A 21,576-nucleotide genomic window follows, 5' to 3' on the forward strand; every position below is an offset into this window, starting at 1 on the left:
GGGTCTCCCAGGGTCAGGTAAGTACAGTTGTTACACCCTCAGCGGCACAGGGGCAGCCGGGTGCAGAGTGAGTTAGGCCCAATGTTATCCTATGGAAGGCAGGGGGCCCTTGGTTGGTGGCTGCTGACTTGCAGGCCACGCGGCTGTGGGAGCTGGGCTCCTGGTCACTTGCTCAGGGCAAATGGGGAAGTAGGTAGGAGTAGAAGTTGCACTGCCAGGGCCACTCGGGCGGCTGGGCGCAGGGTGCTTTTGAGCCTTCGGGCACTCAATGGATTGCTATGGAAAAGCTCAAGGACGAACAAAGGCTGCAAGCTCGGGGACGAAGATTCTTCAGGTGCCACCACCACTTTGAGAGGTAAGTTGGGTAGTTGGAGGATAGGTAGGTACCCAGGAGTCGGGCACAGGGGGCCGCAGGGCGCAGGGGTGCCTTTTGGTGTCGGGAAATCTTACCCTCTGTTGATCGCGGTTGGGGGGGTCCCTGGTTCTGAGGCTGCAGGCGGCATCAGGAGCGGTCCTTGGGTGCCGGACTCGGGGTGACAGTTGCCGGGGGGACATCCTCTGGGTCTTTGTCCACTCTGGCACAGGCCAGGCTTGGCGGGTGCAGAGTCTGCAGGGTTCGCGGTTCCGGGCTGATGCCAGGGGTTAGATGCTTGCTTTGAGCAGAGCCACTGCTTGTGGGAGTCCCAGGTGCTCGGAGTCACAAGGTAGCCAGGTCCTCCGGGGTTTGTGAGGTTGCTGGCCACAGGAGGTGCCGGAATTTAGCAGGAGCAGGTTCGAGGGTCGACTGGCCGGTATGGCTGGGACCAAAGCAGTTGGTGTCTTCCTCTTCTTAGCAGCTGCACGGCAGGTCTTCTTTCTTCTTCATCTTCTTTGCTGTTTTAGAATCTGGAATCTAAGGAAGGAAAAAATGGCCCTTTTTTTGCAAAGTGCCTAGCTGTAGTTTTTTAACCCAAGCTCTGCAGGCACCTAGGGAAACCTAATAAACCTATACATTTTTTAAACCTAGACACCCAGGGGAATCCAGGATGGGGAGACATGACTGGCTCTCACCAGGTTTTGTTACCCAGAATCCCTTGCAAACCTAAAAATATGTCCAAAAAACACATTTTCGTCACTTTTCTGTGGTGGAAAGTTCTGGAATCTGCGTGGATCCACAAAATTCCACCCACCCCGCGTTCCCCAAAGTCTTCCGATAAAAATGGTACCTCACTTGTGTAGGTAGGCCTAGTGCCCGCGACAGGAAACGGACCAAAATGCAAGGTGGACACATCACATTTTCACAGTGAAAAATGACCCTTTTTTAGGTCTCGCTTAGCGTTGCAGCGCATGTGCATGCTCGCTCGCGAGATTTATTGTTAACAAGGACTTTGAGAAGAGGGCTTGAAGCCCCGCCCCTCATTTCCATTGGCTGGCGTCACCATTTATGCTAAACGGTGGCCTGATATTGGAAATGAGGGTTTTTTTGTTCATGCCCTTTCGCCTCCGATCCGGACTCGGTCGCCTTCACTTTGTTATCTTTATGGGGCCATGTTTCTAATTAGAAATCGATGCTTTAAACATTTTTTTTAAAGAGCTTGGGGAAGGGGGCAAAGCGAGAGACGTGCAGCAGAGCGGACTACGCCGTGACAGTTATGGACAATCAAGTACTCGATACCTGACTTTAATATCCGCGAGACCGTCACCCCAATGCATTATTACCAATCATAGCTTTGTACCACTACCATCTTTGGCCATGCATATTCCCCTAGGGATTATTTACAGGCTAGCGCCTGCTCTCCACTTGTTCCACCCTTGCCACGTACACCACCGCAACCCATGTGTCGTTGCGCCATTTTCCGTAAGTATATCCCCATCGGTAACATCTTTACCTGCTCACATTGTTCCTGCCATTGCCGAAGACGAAAAACCTACAAAGACGAAGGTTCCCGCACACTCAATCGCAACTTCCGGGCCTCTCCCGGCACAGACGAACGGCACTCAGGGCCAGCGCCACTTTATAATTATTCAGAGAGGCCTCACCTGAGTTCAAATCGCGGCGTCCCCGCTCGATCAGAATAGTGTGATCTTGGGCGAGGCAGAACAATTGAAAAGTTTGAATTGATTTAGGGAGGGTTTATATAGTGAACCCTGCACATTTCTGGATTGCATTCTCTGTTGTATTGTTTTGGTTTTGTCGTTGAATCTTATCTTGAACAAGGGGCAAGTCATAATATTACCTAATTTTGCGACCGTTAATTCCGATCCGCTGGAAGTGGGTGAGCTTAGAAACAGATCACTAAAAACAGGCGCGATATAAAAGGTCGTATGCTTTATGTGGGCCTCTGGTAATTCATGAGCGGTGGAAACAAGAGGCACATGGTGGGAACCCAGCTTCTCAATGTCGTCAATGCTATGTGATCTTGGCCAAATCACTTTATTTGTGTGCCCGAATTCTCGTAGCTTCCAAAACTGAAGGTGCTTAGAGACATAATAATCACAGTATCATGTGTGTGGGTGCGTGGGAGTTTACGGACGCGTTTTCTTGTGTTTACAGTCAGTTAATTGTGGGGGGTTGAATCAAACACCTGAGTTATGATCTCGGCTCTCATAGCCGAGCTTCACGTGTGACCCTGGGCAACATTACTCCATCTCCTCGTACCTTAGTTCCCAAAAATGACAGATCAAATGCAATCTTGAGCGGCAAGGGAAAAGCGACATTTATTTATGCATGTTTAAAACAAACTTACCAGGCGATGGGCGTACAGATGTTAGAGCCGGTTATGGAGATACAGCTTTCTATGTAGCGCCCACTAGTGTCTTAGTGCTGCAAACTAAGGTTCTTGTAATGGTTTATGTTTTGAGGTCAGATAGTGGTGAGAAGTTGTTTTTTCTGCTACCAATCTCCAATTTTTCACAGCAGAGAGGCGATTTGATGTGATCGAGGGGTATTCATTTTAATGTGCTCCTATAAGGCGGGCACATTGCCGGAGTTAGGGGCAGGAAGGTGGTTGCAGGGCAGGTGCATGTGGGAGTTCTCTGACCTGTGAAGGGGTGAACCCGCCCCCATCCCCACCCGGTAGCCTGCGGATGCATGAGATGTACTGTGGAGCGTGGGGGTTTCTGGTGCCCTTGATTGGGGAGTTTACCCCCCCGGGATAGGTGAATGTTGCGATGGGCGGGCTACTGCCCCCCCTCCCGGATTGGTGAGTTGGGGACCCTTCCTCAGGATGCACGTGCTGCGGACGTGCTTTTGACCCCGTGCATAAGAGTAGGAAACACCTCTGGGTAATCAGAGGGGCTGACATGGGTGCAATGAAGGAGCGAGAAGGTTTGCATCCGAGGAGATGAGTTGGAGCTGCAGGGACATCTGCGGGAGAAGGCAAGTTGAGGGAACTCTTCTGAACGCGGAGGTGAGATCTGCAGGCGATGAGAGGAGGGAACTCTTCTGGGCATGGAGTGGAGATCTGCAGGAGGAGATCACAGGGGGACTCTTCTGGGCACGTTGGGGAGCTATGCGGAAGGAGATGAGCGGGGGAACTTTTCCGGGCATGGAGGGAAGCTCTGCGGAAGGAGATGAGCAGAGGAACTCTTCTGGGCCTGGAGGGGAGCTATTCGGAAGCAGATGAGTGGGGGAACTCTTCTGGGCCTGGAGGGGAGCTATTCTGAAGGAGATGAGTGGGGGAACTCTCCTGAGCATGGTGGAGAGCTCGCTCTGCAGGGGGAGACGAGGAGAGGGAACTCTCTTGAGCACAGAGGCGAGATCTGCAGGAGATAATTGGAGGGAACTCTCCTGAGCACGGAGGGAAACTCTCTCTGTAGGAGATGATGAGCGGAGGGAACTTTTCTAAGCATGGAGTGGAGATCTGCAGAAGATAAGTGGAGGGAACTCCTGAGCACGGAGGAGAGGTCTCTCTGCAGGGGGAGATGAGCGGTGGGGGGACTCTTCTGGGCACAGTGGGGAGCTATGCGGAAGGAGATGAGCGGAGGGAACTCTCCTGAGCATGGTGGGGAGCTACAGGAGCGCACAGAGAAAAGAAGGAAGTGTGTAAATGGAACTTGGTGTAGAAAACTCACCAGCGGACAGAGAGTGGGGGCATCGAGGAGAACTCTCCAGGCGGAGCTCAGCCGAGGAGACTTCCCTGGTGAAGACAGTCTGAAACGGGAGCTCAGAGGGTCGGGTTTGCAAGGAAAGCCGGGGGAATGGAGAGATGGAGATGTGCAGGGGGGCGCTCAGTGGATGAGACTCCTTTGCTAGAGACACAAGCACAGAGGGGCGACGTCCGCATTCTAGAGACCGAGGGCGGACCTTTGCAGAGGGAACACAGGGTGGATGGTGGGGCCGGGGCGGCAAGAGAGGGAGTGCACTGCAGAGCGAACTTTGAGGAAGGAACTCTGCCGCGGTGTCTCCTCTCCGCTCTTTTGTGATCTTGGAAAGTGAAAGTAGTGATTCGGGAAATGCGGAGTCGGTGGAGGGCGCAGGCCAGAGGGCGGATCGGGGAGGAGGGGAGTGAGGTCGGCGGGCGGGCAGCTCTGGGGGAGAGCTGGAGGTGAACCTGGAGACGCCACTGCACCTCGTCAGAGGGACTCATTCAGGAGTGACAGCGTCTGCCAGAGGTGCTCAGGGCAGCGCACTCTGCCGCCTGCAGGAGCCCTGGCAACGAGAGCGGAGAGAGAGCTCCTCCCGGAGCAGGAAGTGGAGGTGAGAAGGGTGTCGTTCACACCCCCTCCCCCTCTCCCCCAACCTCCCAGGGAAAAGTCTGTTCAAAACGGCCGTCTGCAACCAGGCATCGCGAGTTATCTATACAGCACTGGAACAGGTGCAGCTGCACTCATAGATGCAACACCGGGCACGTGCAGCTGCACTCATACATACAGCACCGGAGCGCGTGCAGCTGCACTCATACATACAGCACCGGGGCAGGTGCAGCTGCACTCATACATACAGCACCGGGGCACGTGCTGCTCCACTCATACATACAGCACCGGGGCACATGCAGCTGCACTCATACATACAGCACCAGGGCAGGTGCAGCTCCACTCATACATACAGCACCAGAGCAGGCATAGCCCACTCATACATACAGCACAGTGGCAGGCACAGCTGCACTTATACAGCACCGGGCAGGCGCTGCTGCACTCATACATGTCTGAACTGGGGTGGCAGAGTGGGCTAAAGAACGGTGATGGATCAAACCCAGATCTGTTGACTGGGTGTGAGTGTTTGATTGGTTCTGATGCTCAGTCCATCACCACCACCTTTTGTACCGCACTCATACATACAGCACCGGGGCAGGTGTAGCTCCACTCATGCACACAGCCTGGGGCAGGTGCAGCACCACTGGCAGCACCGGGGCAGGTGCAGCTCCACTAACAGCACTGGGGCAGGTAGAGTGCCACTCATACAAACAGCACTGGGGCAGGTGCAGCTCCACTCATACATACAGCACTGGGGCAGGTGCAGCTCCACCCATGCATACAGCACTAGGGCAGGTGCAGTGCCACTCATGCACACAACACCGGGGCAGGTGCAGCTCCACTCATACATACAGCACCGGGGCAGGTGCAGCTCCACTCATACATACAGCACTGGGGCACGTGCAGCTCCACTTACATACAGCACTGGGGCACGTGCAGCTCCACTCATACATACAGTACAGCAGCAGGTGCAGTTCCACTCAGGTGCAGTACACTGGATTTGGCGCAGGGGTGGTGGGGGCTGCTCTGTGTTGCTCAGGCTGCAAGCCAGATTGCTGTGGCGGTGACGTGAGTGGGCCTCTGGCATGGCTGCAGGTCGCTCTTAGCTCTCCACCCTCCCTGTGCTGACTGTGCCCAGGGCCGGGGTCAGCCAGGGGTCACACGGCAGCTGAGACGGCCGCAGGTGCAGGGCCCTGGGAAGCTCGGCCCGTTCCCAGCCCTAGCGGACACCCTTTAAGAGGAGCCCCTCTCTCTCATGCATCCCTTCTTTTCACCCCCCCATACCCCACCTACCGTAAAGCGATCTAGGTCTAAGCCTAGGGCGCTGATCACCAGGGGGTGGCGTGGAAGATTAATCAAGGGGGACCCCGCGGTCTGCTGAACCTGAAAGTGACAGATGTTTAATTAATTTATTGCATGAATAAAACAAGCATTTGCAATGCAATAGGTCTCGCAGTTTCGCGAGTTTACGCTATTGGCATTGCAAATTACAATGACTTTTATTTATGATTTAAAAAGAAAACATAAATAAAAGGCATTGTTATCTGCAATGCCAATAACTCAAACTCGCGTCAATGAGAGCCCTATTGCATTGTAAATGCTTGTTTTGAGAAGTTCCTAGCTGTAGTTCTTGAACACTAGCTCTGCCGCCACCTAGGGAAACCTAGCAAACCTATACATTTTTTAAAACTAGACACCCAGGGAAATAAAGTATGGGCTGACTTGACTGGCTCTCACCAGGTTCTGTTCTCCAGAATCCCTTGCAAATCTAAAAAAATGCCCCCCCAAACATTTTCCTCACTTTTCTGTGGTGGAAAGTGTTGGAATCTGTGTGGATCCACAAAATTCCATCCACCCCACGGTCCCCAAAGTCTTCTGAGAAAAATGGTACTTCACTAATGTGGGTAGGCGTAGTGCCCGCGACAGGAAACAGCCCAAAACGCAAGGTGGACACATCACACTTTCACAGTGAAAAATGACCCTTTTTTGAAAAAGTGCCTAGCTGTAGTTTTTGAACCCTAGCTCTGCCGGAACCCAAGGAAACCTAGCAAACCTATACGTTTTTGAAAACTAGACACCCGTGGAAATCCAGGGTGGGGTGACTTGACTGGCTCTCACCAGGTTCTGTTACCCAGAATCCCTTGCAAACCTAAAAAATTAACAAAAAAACACATTTTCCTCACATTTCTGTGGTGGAAAGTTCTGGAATCTGCATGGATCCATATTATTCCACCCACCCGGAATTCCCCAAAGTCTTTCCAGAAAAATGGTACCTCACTTGTGTGGATAGGCATAGTGCCAGTAACAGGAAACAGCCCAAAACACAAGGAGGCCACACCACATTTTCACAGAGAAAAATTACCCTTTTGTTGCAAAGTGCCTAGCTGTAGTTTTTTAACCCTAGCTCTGCCGACACCTAGGGAAACCTAGCAAACCTATACATTTTTGAAAACTAGACACCCAGGGGAATCCAGGATGTGGTGACTTGACTGGCTCTCACCAGGTTCTGTTACCCAGAATCCCTTGCAAACCTTACAAATTGTCCAAAAAAACAAATTTTCCTCACTTTTCTTCGGTGGAAAGTTCCAGAATCTGCGTGGATCCACAAAATTCTACCCACCCCGCGTTCCCCAAAGTCTTCCGAGAAAAATGGTACCTCACTTGTGTGGGTAGGCCTAGTGCCCGCAACACGAAACGGGCCAAAACGCAACGTGGACACACCACATTTTCACAGTGAAAAATGACAGGCAAGGGCCCAAAACATATTGAGGCGACATCAAAATTGCCTATCATAAAACAACCTGGTTTGGCAAGGGTGGTCACCTGGGCTTTTGGCCCCGTGCTCGGCAGCCAGCTAGGGAAACCTACCAAAGCCACACATTTCTGAAAACTAGACACCTGGGGGATTCCAGGGCGGTATGGCTTGCGTGGATCCCCCAATGTTTTCTTACCCAGAATCCCCTGCAAACCTCAAATTTAGCTGAAAAAAGGAATATGCTACTTACCAGTATGCATCTGTTCTTGGCATGTAGAGCTGCAGATCTACACAGTTTTGCATAGATCGCCATCTGGTGTTGGGCCCGGATGTTTGCAGTTTGTTTTTCCTGTTGGAAAGTCTTTGGAAGTCACGAGGTCGGTGACTCCTCCTTTGGATCGTATTGCGCATGGGCTTCGGCTCCATCCTCAGATTGTTTTTCGCCAGCGGGGAAAGATGGAGCTTAGTAACAACAGTGAAGAAACCCATGTGTGTTGTATCTAAATAAGATAAACTGGAACAGATACAGGTAGCTGGGGAGGCGGGTGGGCGTGTGTAGATCTGCAGCTCTACATGCCAAGAACAGATGCATACTGGTAAGTAGCATATTCCGTTCGAGGCATATGAGCTGCAGATTACACACTTTTGCATAGACTATATAGCAGTTCCCAACCTTAGCGGCGACCACCGGTACCTGTTGCAGTGGTTTGAAATAGTGTTTTAAGTACAGCCTGGCCCACACTAGCTTGTTGCTTAGTTTGCACATCTACACAATAGTGTTTGGTGAAAGTGTGCGGTGTTGACCATGTAGCTGCTTTGCAGATATCATCTAATGGGATGTTCCCTAGAAATGCCATGGAAGCCCCTATCTTTCGTGTAGAATGGGCTTTAGGGGGAACGGAAAGCGTTCGTTTTGCTTTGTGGTAGCAAATCTGGATGCATTTTACAATCCACCTAGCTATCCCCGATTTTGAGATGGGGTTGCCCTTGTGTGGTGGAGAGAAAGAGACAAACAGTTGTTCGGTTTTTCGGAAAGGTTGTGTTCTCTCGATGTAGTAAAGTAAGGCTCGTTTGACATATAGCGTGTGCAGAGCCCTTTCTGCAACGGTCTGAGGTTGCGAGAAAAATACTGGTAGTTCTACAGATTGGTTTAGGTGAAAAGGGGAAATGACTTTAGGTAGGAATTTTGGGTTGGTACGGAGAACAACCTTGTTCTGGTGCAATTGAAGAAAAGGTTCTTGTATGGTAAGTGCTTGTATCTCACTGACCCTTCTAAGGGAAGTGATGGCTACAAGGAAAGCTGTTTTCCATGTTAGGAATTGCAGTTCGCATTTATGCAAAGGTTCGAAGGGAGGTCCCATCAGCCTTGTGAGAACGATATTTAAGTTCCACACAGGTGAGGGTGGTACTCGGGGGGGGGGGGAATTATTCTTTTCAGGCCTTCCATGAAGGCTTTAATGGCAGGTACTCTGAAGAGTGATAGATGTTGCCTGTTTTGTAAGTAAGCTGCAATTGCTGCGAGGTGTAGTCGAATGGACGTATAGGCTAGATTACACCTTTGTAGGTGGAGTAAGTAGCCTATGATGTGTTGTATAGACACGTCTAGAGGATTGATAGTGTTGTTATGGCAATAAACAACAAATCTTTTCCACTTGGCAGCGTAGCAGGCTCTAGTGGTAGGGCGTCTAGCTTCTCTGATGACGTTCATACAGTCGGGGGGAAGATTTAGGTACCCGAATTCTAGGACTTCAGGAGGCAGATCGCAAGGTTGAGCTGAGCTGGGTCCGGGTGCCTGATCTCTCCATGGTTCTGGGTTAGGAGGCATGGTGAGAGGTGCAGCTTTTGGTGTGGTACTACCGAGAGTTCCAGCAGAGTGGTGTACCACGGTTGTCTGGCCCACGTTGGAGCTACTAAGATTAGTGTGAGGGAGTGCTGTTGTAGTTTTCGCACCACTAATGGAATGAGTGGGAGAGGCGGAAAAGTGTACGCAAATTTGCCTGACCAGTTCATCCATATCGCATTTCCTTTGGACAATGGGTGTGGGTATCTGGCGGCGAAGCTTGGGCATTTTGTGTTTTCGTGGGTGGCGAAGAGGTCTATCTGCGGATGCCCCCACATTTGAAAGAACGGATGAAGAACCTGTGGGTGAAGTTCCCACTCGTGGATTTGTTGTGTCTGTCTGCTGAGCAGATCTGCCACGGTGTTATAGACTCCTGGGACATGTTGAGCTAGGAGAAAGATTTTGTGGGGAATTGCCCATCTCCATATGCTCTGTGCTAATAGAGAGCTGTGGAGAGTGTGTGCCTCCTTGCTTTTGTATATAATATATGGCCGTCATGTTGTCTGTGCGAATGAGGAATGCCTTGCCTGAAATCTGTGTTTGAAAAGATTTCATTGCTAGAAAGATTGCTAGTAAATCCAGATGGTTGAAATGGAGTAACTTTTGTTGCGGCGTCCATGTGCCCTGCACTGTGAGGTGTAATAGATGAGCTCTCCAGCCGGAGAGCGATGCGTCCGTTGTTAGTATTATCTGGGGAACCGGGTCCAGGAACGGTCAACCTTTGGAAAGGTTTCTGGTGCTCCACCACTGCAGAGAGCGATGGGTGTGACCGTCTACCAACACCAGATCTGTCAGTTGACCCTGGGCCTGGTTCCATTGGCGCGCTAAGCACTCTTGGAGCGGACACATCTGGAGTCTTGCGTGGGGCACTATAAAAATGCAAGAAGCCATCATCCCCATTAGTTGCATGAACACTCGTGCTGGAAGGGAGTGTTGAGGTATGAATTTTTGTCGCAAAGCCTGAATGCTTGCAATCCTGGCCGGATTGGGGTAGGCTATTGCTTTTGAGGTGTCTATGGTGGCACCGAGGTATTGTTTTATGTGGGATGGTGTTAGCTGGGACTTTTGGTGGTTCACCGTAAAGCCTAGTTGGTGAAGTAGTTGGATTGTGGTGGCGGTGTGGTGTACACATTGATTGTATGAAGTGGCTTTTATCAGCCAATCGTCCAAGTATGGGAAGACGTGAATGTGCTGTCTTCTCAGGTGTGCCGCCACCACCGATAGGCACTTGGTGAATACCCGTGGTGCTGTTGTGACTCCGAACTGGAGCACTTTGAATTGGTAGTGTTGTCCGTCCACTACAAATCTGAGGTACTTTCTGTGAGCATGGTGTACTGGAATGTGGAAGTATGCGTCTCTCAAGTCCAGTGTGGTGAGAAAGTTGTTCTGGGAGAGGAGCGGAAGTACCTGCTGAAGAGTGTATGTATGTGTTTAGGGGCCGGAGATCTAGAATAGGTCGTAGAGTCTCGTCCCTTTTTGGTATTAGAAAATATAGGGAGTAGACCCCCAAATTTTTTTGATTGACAGGAACGTGTTCTATTGCCTGTTTTTGTAGGAGGGAGATTACCTCATGCTTTAGTAATGTTGAATTTTCTTGTGACATTGGGCGTTGCCTGGGTGGAATGTTTGGGGGGGTAGATGTTAGTTCCAGGCAGTAGCCTGACCGAATTATTTGGGTCACCCATTTGTCTGAGGTGATGGTCTCCCAGATATGAAGGAAAGTTTGGAGTCTGCCCCCGACCGGAGTGGAATGGTCTGGGGGGAGCGGGGGGAAGTCATTGGGTAGTAGGAGTGGAAGAACCGGCATTGTTTGTTTTGCCTCTGCCCTTGTTGTTGTTACCACTGTAGCCGCCTCTTTGGTAACCTTTTGTAAAGGTGGTCTGAGTAGGGGATTTGATCGATGTGGACGCTGTGTCTGAGGAGTAGCCTCTGGATGCACTCCGAAAGGAGGAGCGGCGAAAGGAGCGTCTGGGCGGGTGAGACTGTAAGGCTCCCATGGATTTTGTGGTATCCGTGTCCTTTTTAATCTTTTCTAAGGCCTCATCCACCTTTGGCCCGAATAGATGTTCCTGGTCAAAGGGATGGTTAAGGATGGAGGCTTGTACTTCTGCTTTAAACCCAGATACCCTTAACCAAGCATGACGATGGAGAAGGACGCTGGTGTTAATGGCCCTGGAGGCTGTGTCTGCTGCAACTAGGGCACAACGTATAGAGGTGTTTGTGATTGTTTTACCCTCTTGAATTAACTCGTTGGCTCTACTTTTATATTTTTCAGAGAGATGGTGCATTATGCTTTCTAATTTGTCATAATGAGCCCTGTCATATCTGGCCAGCAGTGCCTGAGTGTTTGCTATACGCCATATGTTGGTGGCCTGGGATGCTGTGCGTTTGCCTGATGCATCTAGCAGTTTTGACTCCTTGTCAGGTTGTGGGGCATCACCTGATGCTTGTGAGTTTGCCCTTTTACGTGCCGTAGATACCACTAAGGAATCTAGTGGCGCTGGTCCTCTGATGTAAGAGGGATCTGAGGGAGCAGGTTTGTATTTCTTTTCAATACGTGGGTTAAGGACCTTGGCTCTAACTTGGTCTTTAAAAACTTCTGCCGCATGCTTTACCACCCCTTTGAGCATGGTCAGTATGGAGGTGGACCTATGTAAGGTATCGAATGTGTCTAGGAGGAAATCTTCCTCCACAGGGTCATTATGCATGTCCACCCCGTGATAATGTGCTGCCCTTTGCAGACGATGGTTAAACCCTAATGAATCTTCTGGTGGAGATGGTCTAAAATTGTAAATATCGTCTTGTGGGACGTTGGGGATATCTGGTATATTGTAATCGTCCCATGGATCTGGAGATCCTGTAGGGGTGGGGTCTTGTGGCACATCCCCTGTATCATCAGACCCCCCTGATCATCATCGTCTGGAGACAGAGTAGGAGAACGATGAGGTGGGGGTGGAGAGGGTGGAGGTGGGGAAGGAGGAGGAGGTGGAGGGGGAGGGGAAGGTATTCTGAACGGAGAGGTAGCAGAGTCCTTCCTATTTGGAGGTGGAGGTGGAGCAGGCTGCTCTAATTGTCTCTTCTTAGTAGAGAGTGTCAAATGTCCAGTTTTTGGATCCTTGGTGAGAGTGTTTTTGCAAGGGATCCGGTGTAAATAGCTCTGGTGAGGTGATTTGGTCCGTCGGCGCCGAAGGCGTTGGGGGCGATGATTTTTTAGGTTTTTCCGTGCTGGTTTGAATGTTTAGAACCTGGCTTGGGACCCTCCGGTCTCTTGGTCGGCGCCGAGATGGGCTTCGGCTTGGAAGTGTCGGTGCCAGTGGCCTTGTGTGGTTTGGTCAGCACCGAAGATGGCGTCGGTGCCGAAGAGCTGGGTTTCGACCCCAAGGGCTTTGGTGCGGAACTCGGTGTCGAGGTGGAGGCCGGTTTCTTTTTGGTGCCGAAGTGTGTTTCTCGGCACCACTGGCAGGCTGGCTCGAGCCCGAGCCGCCGGGAGGCTTACTTGGCTTCTTCACCGGGCCCGGAGGTGGGGTCTGTGAAGCAGTGTCTGTGGTCTTGCCTAGGCCCGGAGGCGAAGGCGTGACCGAAGCCTTTTTGGGTGTCGTGTGGGAGGGGGTAGATTGGTACTCACGACCTTCTGCGCCGGAGTGATGTCCTCCACATCTGACTCATCGGCCTCGGAAGCGCTGACGGGGTCCTCTTCGGTACGATGATGTTCCGGATCGTCGATGTCGTCTCTGAAGATGTCGACAGGAATGGACGTCGAGGAGGGTGCCATGTTCCTTCTGGCTCTTCGGTCCCGAATAGTCTTTTTGGATCGGAAAGACTTACAGGCCGGACAGTTTCGAGCCTCGTATTCAGGGGAGAGGCAAAGGTTGCATACCTCATGAAGATCGGTGTGGGGAAATTTGGACCCACATCGAGGGCACTTTTTAAATGGAGTTCTTTCCATGAGCCGGGACCGGAGCCTGGGTAGGCCCGAAGGCCGCCATCGACGACTGGAACCGAAGGTTTGTTTCGATGAGAAGGCGCGTTGATTGAAGAGATCGTGATCGAAACAATACAGCGATTGGGGTGAGGATTGCGCGTCGATCGTCGAACTGGAAGCTGTTCGGAACCGGAGCGCGAAGATTACATCCGAGCCCGATGGCGGAAAAAAACAATCTGAGGATGGAGCCGAAGCCCATGCGCAATACGATCCAAAGGAGGAGTCACCGACCTCGTGACTTCCAAAGACTTTCCAACAGGAAAAACAAACTGCAAACATCCGGGCCCAACACCAGATGGCGATCTATGCAAAAGTGTGTTATCTGCAGCTCATATGCCTCGAACATAACTTTTTCCACACATTTTTGTGTGTGAAAGTTGTGGCATCCCCAGGCTGACACAAATGTCCTACCACCCAGTGTTCCCCCTGGTCTTCCGATAAAAATAGTGCCTCACTCATGTGGGAGGCCCAAGTATCCGCGATAGGCAGGGGCCCAAAACGTATTGAGGCGACATCAAAATTGCCTATCACAAAACTATCTGGTTTTGCAAGGGGGGGGTCACCTGGGTTTTTGGCCCTGTGCTCGGCGGTCAGCTTGGGAAACCTACCAAACACACATTTCTGAAAACTAGACATCTGGGGGATTCCAGGGAGGTATGGCTTGCGTGGATCCCCCAACGTTTTCTTACCCAGAGTCCCCTGCAAACCTCAAATTTAGATGAAAAAATCACTTTTTCCACACATCTTTTTGTGGGAAAGTTGTGGCATCACCGGGCTGACACAAATTTCCTACCACCCAGTGTTCCCCCGGGTCTCCCGATAAAAATAGTGCCTCACTCGTGTGGGAGACCCAAGTACCTGCAACAGGTACAAAATGTTATTAATAAGAGATTTCACAAAATGAAATGCACTGTCAATAATTGAAAGGACAAACAACTGAACCAATGACTCGCAGCTCATAAGCTGTATAGCCACGTCAAGGCCCCAACTGCTTTACAGGCCATTCACACACCTTTCATACGTGATACACACAAGACCATTCACACCACCAGGCTCTGAAACCAACACATTACAACATTCACAAAAAGGGAAAAGGTACACCCTGCTGCAGAAAGACAGAAAAGACAAATATTTCTGCACAACCACCTATTCCTCAAGCACACAGACATACTGGTTGGATTTGGCACGAGGGTGAGTGATGGTTCAGTATATACTGTCAGGATATGCTCCGCAGAATCCAGTTGCAGCAAGTAAGGGTCCACCTCCTGATATCACCAACACCCTAATAATAACACAGAGTGTTAGAGGGATCAGGCGAGGGAAAGGAATGGGAAGGTACAGTGGGGGGAAAGGAACCTGTAACAACAAAAGGATAAGATATAAACAGAGCGAGCAAAAAGGCTACTCTCATAAAGTCTCACTATGCCCTTTCTATACCTTGCTAGTAGACAGCAATTCCTCTGATCCGTACAACCATTGGGACATCACTCTGGCTATGCATCGTGCCTGAAATAGAGAATTCTCACTAATCAGTGAACCGCATGTCATAGGTTCAGTTCCTACCTCAGGGTTTACCACGGTTTTACGAGGTGTCTTGTCAGTCCTAAAATATCCTCTATCCCACTTTTTTCTGTCACCCCCTCTCTCCGACATCCTTCCATCTAATCTCAATTTCAGGTTGATCATCTCTGTACATGTAGTGGGTTGTGGATCGATCTGTGCCATGACATCTTTCATCTCTACCCTCAAGCCCTGATAAAACAGCTACATCCTCTTCTCCTCTGGCCATGCTGTTTCTGCTACTAACCGATTGAAGGTAAGTTACCAAATCATTTCTCCCTTGTTTGAGGTCGAGCAGTTCCCTGTCAGCACTGAAAGTAGTAGCCCTTCGATCAAACACCTTCTCAAATTCGGCCCTGAAAGCCGACCAGTCTGATAACACAGCATCGTTATTCCTAACTAAAGGCACGGCCCAATTTGCTGCGTCACCTGCTAAGTATGAAATCGCAAAAGCCCCCCTAGAATGATTATTTGGGAAGGAGAAAGGATTGCATGAGAAATGTAGCATGATCTGTGTCAGAAACACCTGAATCTTCAACGGGTTCCCAGCATATCTCTCAGGACTAGCCAGTGGGATGGGGGGTGGTACTGTAACCTGCATCTGCGAGGCAGTAGGGGAAGCATCAAAAGGAATCCTGAACAATTTGTCTACCTTCTCTCTTAATACGGCTGTTTCCACCTTGGACGATGCCAATTCCTGTTGGACCATCACTAACGCCTGAAGAATTTCATCCATGGATGCCATGACATGAGAAACCTGGATCGGGCGGAGCAATATACTTGGGTGCGTAATTCTGTCAGGATACGCTCCACAGGATCCAGTTGCAGCAAGTAAGGGTCTACCTCCTGATATCACCAACACCCTAATAGAAACACAGAGTGTTCAAGCGATCAGGTGAGGGAAAGGAATGGGAAGGTACAGCGGGGGAAAGGAACCTGTAACAACAAAAGTCAAAGATATAAACAGAACGAGCAAAAAGGCTACTCTCATAAAGTCTCACTATGCCCTTTCTATACCTTGCTAGTAGACAACAATTAGTCTGATCCGTACAACCATTGGGACATCACTCTGGCTATGCATCGTGCCTGAAACAGAGAATTCTCACAAATCAGTGAACCTATGTGCACAGCATGTCATCAGCGCATTTATCGCCAGGCATATCCCATACATACCATCGTCTGTGTATGCACACAAGGAATGACTGTTTATGTCCCAGAGGATAGAGTGATAATCCCACACCATGCTGTCCCTAATAAGTTCAGAGATTCGTTGGCATTCTTCTGCCCATTCCCAGTGTACAAAATGAATTCAAAGGAAGGTGAAATAAGAACTTAACGGAGTGTTACGTGCAGAAAGGACTGTTTTAACTTTGTACATACCCTAAATTGCTATTTTGTAATTTTTTTACTGCTGAATGAATTTTTTTTTTTTAAACGATTTGCATTTGCCTGAATTTGCTCAAAGTTGCATTTTTAATTAGAAGGAACATTGCCACTTACGTTTGCCATTATATTACCTTGGTGGGAGCGCCATTTTAGGGGAAGAAGATTGGCGCTCTAGTCGCTTGCCACTTCCTGGGGGGAAAAGCTTAAAAGCCAATGCAGGGCCGGACGCGCAGCGGAGGCTCGCCTAAGGCAAGCCCGTCTGCGCCCGAACGGGACCAGGGGCCATAAAGGCTGCTCAATTTTTGCCCATCAAAAATAATCCCTCATTTATACATCGGAGGCACTTGTAGCTATAGGAGACACTTTTAGTTCAGATATGGCATGTATAAAAGCATCTCCTGTAAAATTTGAAGGCCCTTTCTGCTGTAAACATTGTAAATGGGGTAGCTGTGATTTTCAACCCCCTCACCCAGAGAAAACACCTAATCCTAAACATAATATGCAGGATCTAAACTGTATTTATTTCAACTCTAGATCACTTCCTAAACACAGTATCGAGATCTGGGAGACATTGGACGATCTAAGTCCAGACTTGGCTTTTGTTACTGAGACCTGGCTTGATGATAATAATATCCCAGACATTGTCACTGCCTTACCCTTAGGATATAAAATTCTACAACAAAATAGGAAGGGCGGTAAGAGAGGAGGGGGGGATAGCAATTTTATATAAAGATCATCTTACCTGTATTCCCATTAGGGTCACTAAAGCAGGCACACATGAGATTCTAGCGTTCTCAGTGTCTGTGGATGACTATAAACTATTTTGAGGGGTAGTCATTTACAACCCGCAAGGACATCAGCCCGGATTAAGCACTAGTCTATTAACACAACTTCTCCCTCTCTGTTTAAAGCATAATCAGTTTCTAGTTATAGGAGATTTTAATCTCCACTATGAAAAGCCCACAAACCCAGGAGTTAAACATCTCGATGATGATATGGCTATAATGCAACTATTCCAAAGGATCACTAAACCAACCCATGTGGCTGGCCACATCCTTGATCTATTGTTCTCCAATATAGAATCTATATGTATTCAGGAAATTAAACCCTTACTCTGGACGGACCACTTTCTAATTTCCTTTTCCTTCAGTTTATCTAAACATACACCAAAGTCTGAGATAAGGGGTCAGCCAAAGTCTAGGGCCTGGAATCAAATCACGGAGGAATCATTCAGTGCCATTTTCCCTTGTATTTCTAGGCCTTTGTATCAAAATCCTATAAACACATTAGTTACACAGTTGCAGCAAGACATTGAAAAAACACTTGATCAGTGTGCCCCTAAACTCACTCGGAAACTAGCCACTAAAACTCAATCCGGAAAGTGGTATACACCGAATTTAAAACTTATGAAAATAGAGTGCAGAATTAAGGAACATAAATGGAGACTTTCAAAGACTAGCACAGATAGATGTATCTATTTAGCCAAACAAAAAACTTACCACGGGGCTCTAAAAGAGGCCAAAATTAAGTACTACACAGAAAGAATTGAAGAAACGGGAAGTTCATCTAAAGAACTTTATAAAGTAATTCGAGAACTTTGCAAGCCCACCCTGTTGTCACAATCTATGGCACCTTCATTTGAGAATTGTGAGCTACTCAACAATTCTTGTATAGATTAAGTGACAAAAATGTACACAACTTTTATTCCCTCAAATAATGAAGACTCTAAGGTTTGGGAAAATTTAGCTCCTCATCCTGCGGCTCACAACCACCTAGATAGTTTGTCATCATTCTCCGAAGAACAAGTGGCTAAAGCCATGACAGAAGTGAAGGCAGGATCCCCATTAGACCCATGCCCATACTTCATATTCTCTCGTCTAGTCTCAGTGCTGTGTCCCCAAATTACTAAAGCCCTTAATCAATCGTTAGAGCTTGCTTCCTTTCCATATATCTGGAAAGAAACTGTTGTTTTCCCCCTTTTAAAGAAGCCAGGTCTCGAAATCTACAATCCAGCCAACTATAGACCAATCTCCCAACTACCATATTTATCGAAGGTTTTTAAAGAAATTGGTTAATAAACAACTTACGGCCTTTATCGAATCCAATAATCTACTTGATTCTTGACAAACTGAATTTAGGGCCATCAACAGCACTGAGGCTACTCTGCTAGCTGTGTCAGATAATATCAGGTCTTTAGTTGCCCACGGTAAATCTGTAGCACTGATCCTTTTGGGCCTTACTGCGGCTTTCGACACTGTATCCCACAACAAACTATTGTGAATTCTGCATGAAAAAGGACTTTGTTCAAAAGCTTTAGCATGGTTCGCGTCTTTTCTTAAAAACCGAACCCAGATAATTCAAATGGGTCCTTACTCCTCCACTGCTAAAAGTATTGATCATGGAGAGCCGCAGGGAGCTACTCTGAGCCCTACTCTTTTCAATATATATGTTTCTTCCTTAGCAGATATCAGCAGGAAATGGAGCTTTGATATATGCTCCTATGCTGATGACACAATTGATAATTCCTTTGTTCGACAGGCTGGCAAGAGTAGATACTAAAGATAATCTGATCAACTGTCTTACTGAAATTGCAAATTGGATGTCTGGACATTGCTTAAAACTCAATGCCGGAAAATCAGAGATCTTACTATTCGGAGGAGCTCAAACAATTTGGGACAATAGTTGGTGGCCCCAGGTATTGGGAACCGCTCCTGAACCTAGGCAGGCTGCCAAGAATTTGGGCTTCATCTTCGATGATGCTTTATCTATGCAGAATCAAGTACGATCACTATGTGGGAAAAGCTTTGCCACACTAAAACTTCTTAGAAGACTTTTTCCATGGATCCCTCTAAATTGTAGGAAGACAGTGACACAGGCACTTCTTGTGAGTAGACTGGACTATGGCAATGCATTGTATGTGGGCATGGCTGACTATCTTTTTACCAGACTACAAGTGGTCCAAAATGCCGTTGCCAAACTAATATGCAACAAGAGTAGATATAGTTCATCCTCCTTCTGTATGAAGGAATTACACTGGCTACCTGTACGCCAAAGAGCCAACTTTAAGCTCATGTGCTTTGCACATAGAACGCTATACAAAACAGGTCATCAAATCCTACACGGAAAATTAAAATTTCATGTACCTCTGTGCAATCTGAGATCCCACCATCAGGCACTGGCATCAGTCAAGCGTACGACTAAAGCCAGGATGGGCGATCGATCGTTTTCAAAATAAGCAGCGGTCATTTGGAACCAACCCCCTCCAGAACTACGCCTGACTGAAGAATACCTAATGTTCAGAAAAAAACTAAAAACACACTTATTACCTGGTTACTAAGCTTTTAACTGGAATCTTTCTCTGCCTGCACTCAGTTATGTTTCAGCGCCGTGATATCCCTTGGGATGAGTGTTGCGCTCTATAAAAATAAAAAATAAAAAAATAAAAAACCTCAGACACGGTAAAGCGTGGTCGAACACCACCGCAGTCCGCTCTGTTAAATAACAACACTTTTACAGATATCCAAAGTATTCTTCCATACACGGAAACGCGTGGTTCCTATCATCACTGCGTTCCGCTGTGGTCAACGGTAATAAAAGCGCTCAGTAATCTTACAAGCAGTTTTAGTCGAAGCTAAAGCACTCCAGACACGCAAATGCATGGTTAACTTCACCACCGCATTTCGCTCTGTGACACGCTGGAATCTACGAAAGCAGCTGAGCTGCCAGTCAATGTTTTCCGAGGAATGGCGTGTTCACGAACCTTTCCGTGACACCCCACAAAATCAACTCACGATTGCTCCTACTACCCTCTAACCTCGAGCAGGTCCGCGAAGCACGAACACCAGAGTCTCAGAGCGGCTTCCTCTCGCAGCGGAACTCTCTCTCTCGGCCGAGAGAGAGAAAACGTCAAAGACAAGAATTATGCACATCGTCCGATGCGCTACGTCGCCTCATATACCTCCTCCCAGTAAAAGAGCATTATGGGAGTTGTAGTTCAGGTACAAGCAAGGTAGGCGCTGCTAAGGCCGATTCCTGACATATACAGTTGTATTAACCAGAGATTTCACAAAAATGAAATGCACTGTTAATAATTGAAAGGATGAGAAACTGAACCATTGACTCACAGCTCGTGAGCTGAGAAGCCACGACAAGGCACCAACCTCTTTACAGGCCATTCATACACCTTTCATACGGGTGCCGCATACAAAATCATTCATACAGCCAGCTGCGGGCCCATCGCATTACAACACTCACATCAGCAGACAGCGCCATTCAAGGGCCCATCACTTTCACACGCCCACATTCCTGAGACAGCAACCACACCAGCTGATGGATTGCATGGAGTGGCGTTTGGATAGCAGTGTGTGTAGTGACCAGCACCAACTCACTACTCACACACCGCCAGCCAAGCGCCAGTCCACGCACACCGCCAGTCAAGCACCAGCCCATGCACACCGCCAGCCAAGCACCAGTCCACGCACACCACCAGCCAAGCACCAGTCCACGCACACAGCCAGCCAAGTGCCAGCCAACGCACACCACCAGCCAAGCGCCAGTCCACACACACCGCCAGCCAAGCGCCAGTCCATGCACAACGCCAGCCAAGCGCCAGTCTACACACACCACCAGCCAAGCGCCAGCCAAGCGCCAGTACACGCACACCGCCAGCCAAGCACCAGTCCCCACACACCGCCATCACATATTTTATGCAGCAAAAAAAACACAAACCAATTGGCGATAGATACAAACCATTAACTACAAGCACAACAGCTCTAACTGAATACAACACACTTTTTGCCAACCATGAAATCTTAACAAAAATATAAAACAATACAGACCTGTCACTTTACTTTTATGCTCATGGTTGTAACCAAAAACTCCTTTGTGTGTGGTACAATTTAAAACATGTGGGCACACACAGCCCAGGATTAGAAAGGCAATAGAGGCAGTACATATGACTCTCCTTCAGCACACCTCTTCCCTGCACACACACTACATTTTTTAGCGGGAAAGTCTTTTTTAGCCGTGGGAGGAAGGTGATCAGGAAAGTGGCAATCTTTGAATCTAGCCACATCCTCCTCCACTGCTTCTTTAGGAACTCCTGCCTGTTCTACTAAAACAAGGCTGCCTCTCAAAGACTGCTGAAACTGAACAAATGTCATCTTTGACTCTGGAGAGCAATCCTTAAATACAACAAAGGCATTGTAGTCTAAAATCCACACAGGTTTGCGCACTTCAGAGACCTGACCCCAAACGTCACTGGTGAAGTACTTTCATCATGGATGGTAGTCCGCATATAGACATCTCTCCTGTCAGAAAATGTCAGAGCAAGAAGCTCATCACTACGCAAGGCACTGCACTGTTCCTTCACAAGTTTTT

The sequence above is a fragment of the Triturus cristatus genome, chromosome 4_1 (genome assembly GCF_964204655.1).
Source record: "Triturus cristatus chromosome 4_1, aTriCri1.1, whole genome shotgun sequence".
In the NCBI taxonomy this organism is placed as follows: domain Eukaryota; kingdom Metazoa; phylum Chordata; class Amphibia; order Caudata; family Salamandridae; genus Triturus; species Triturus cristatus.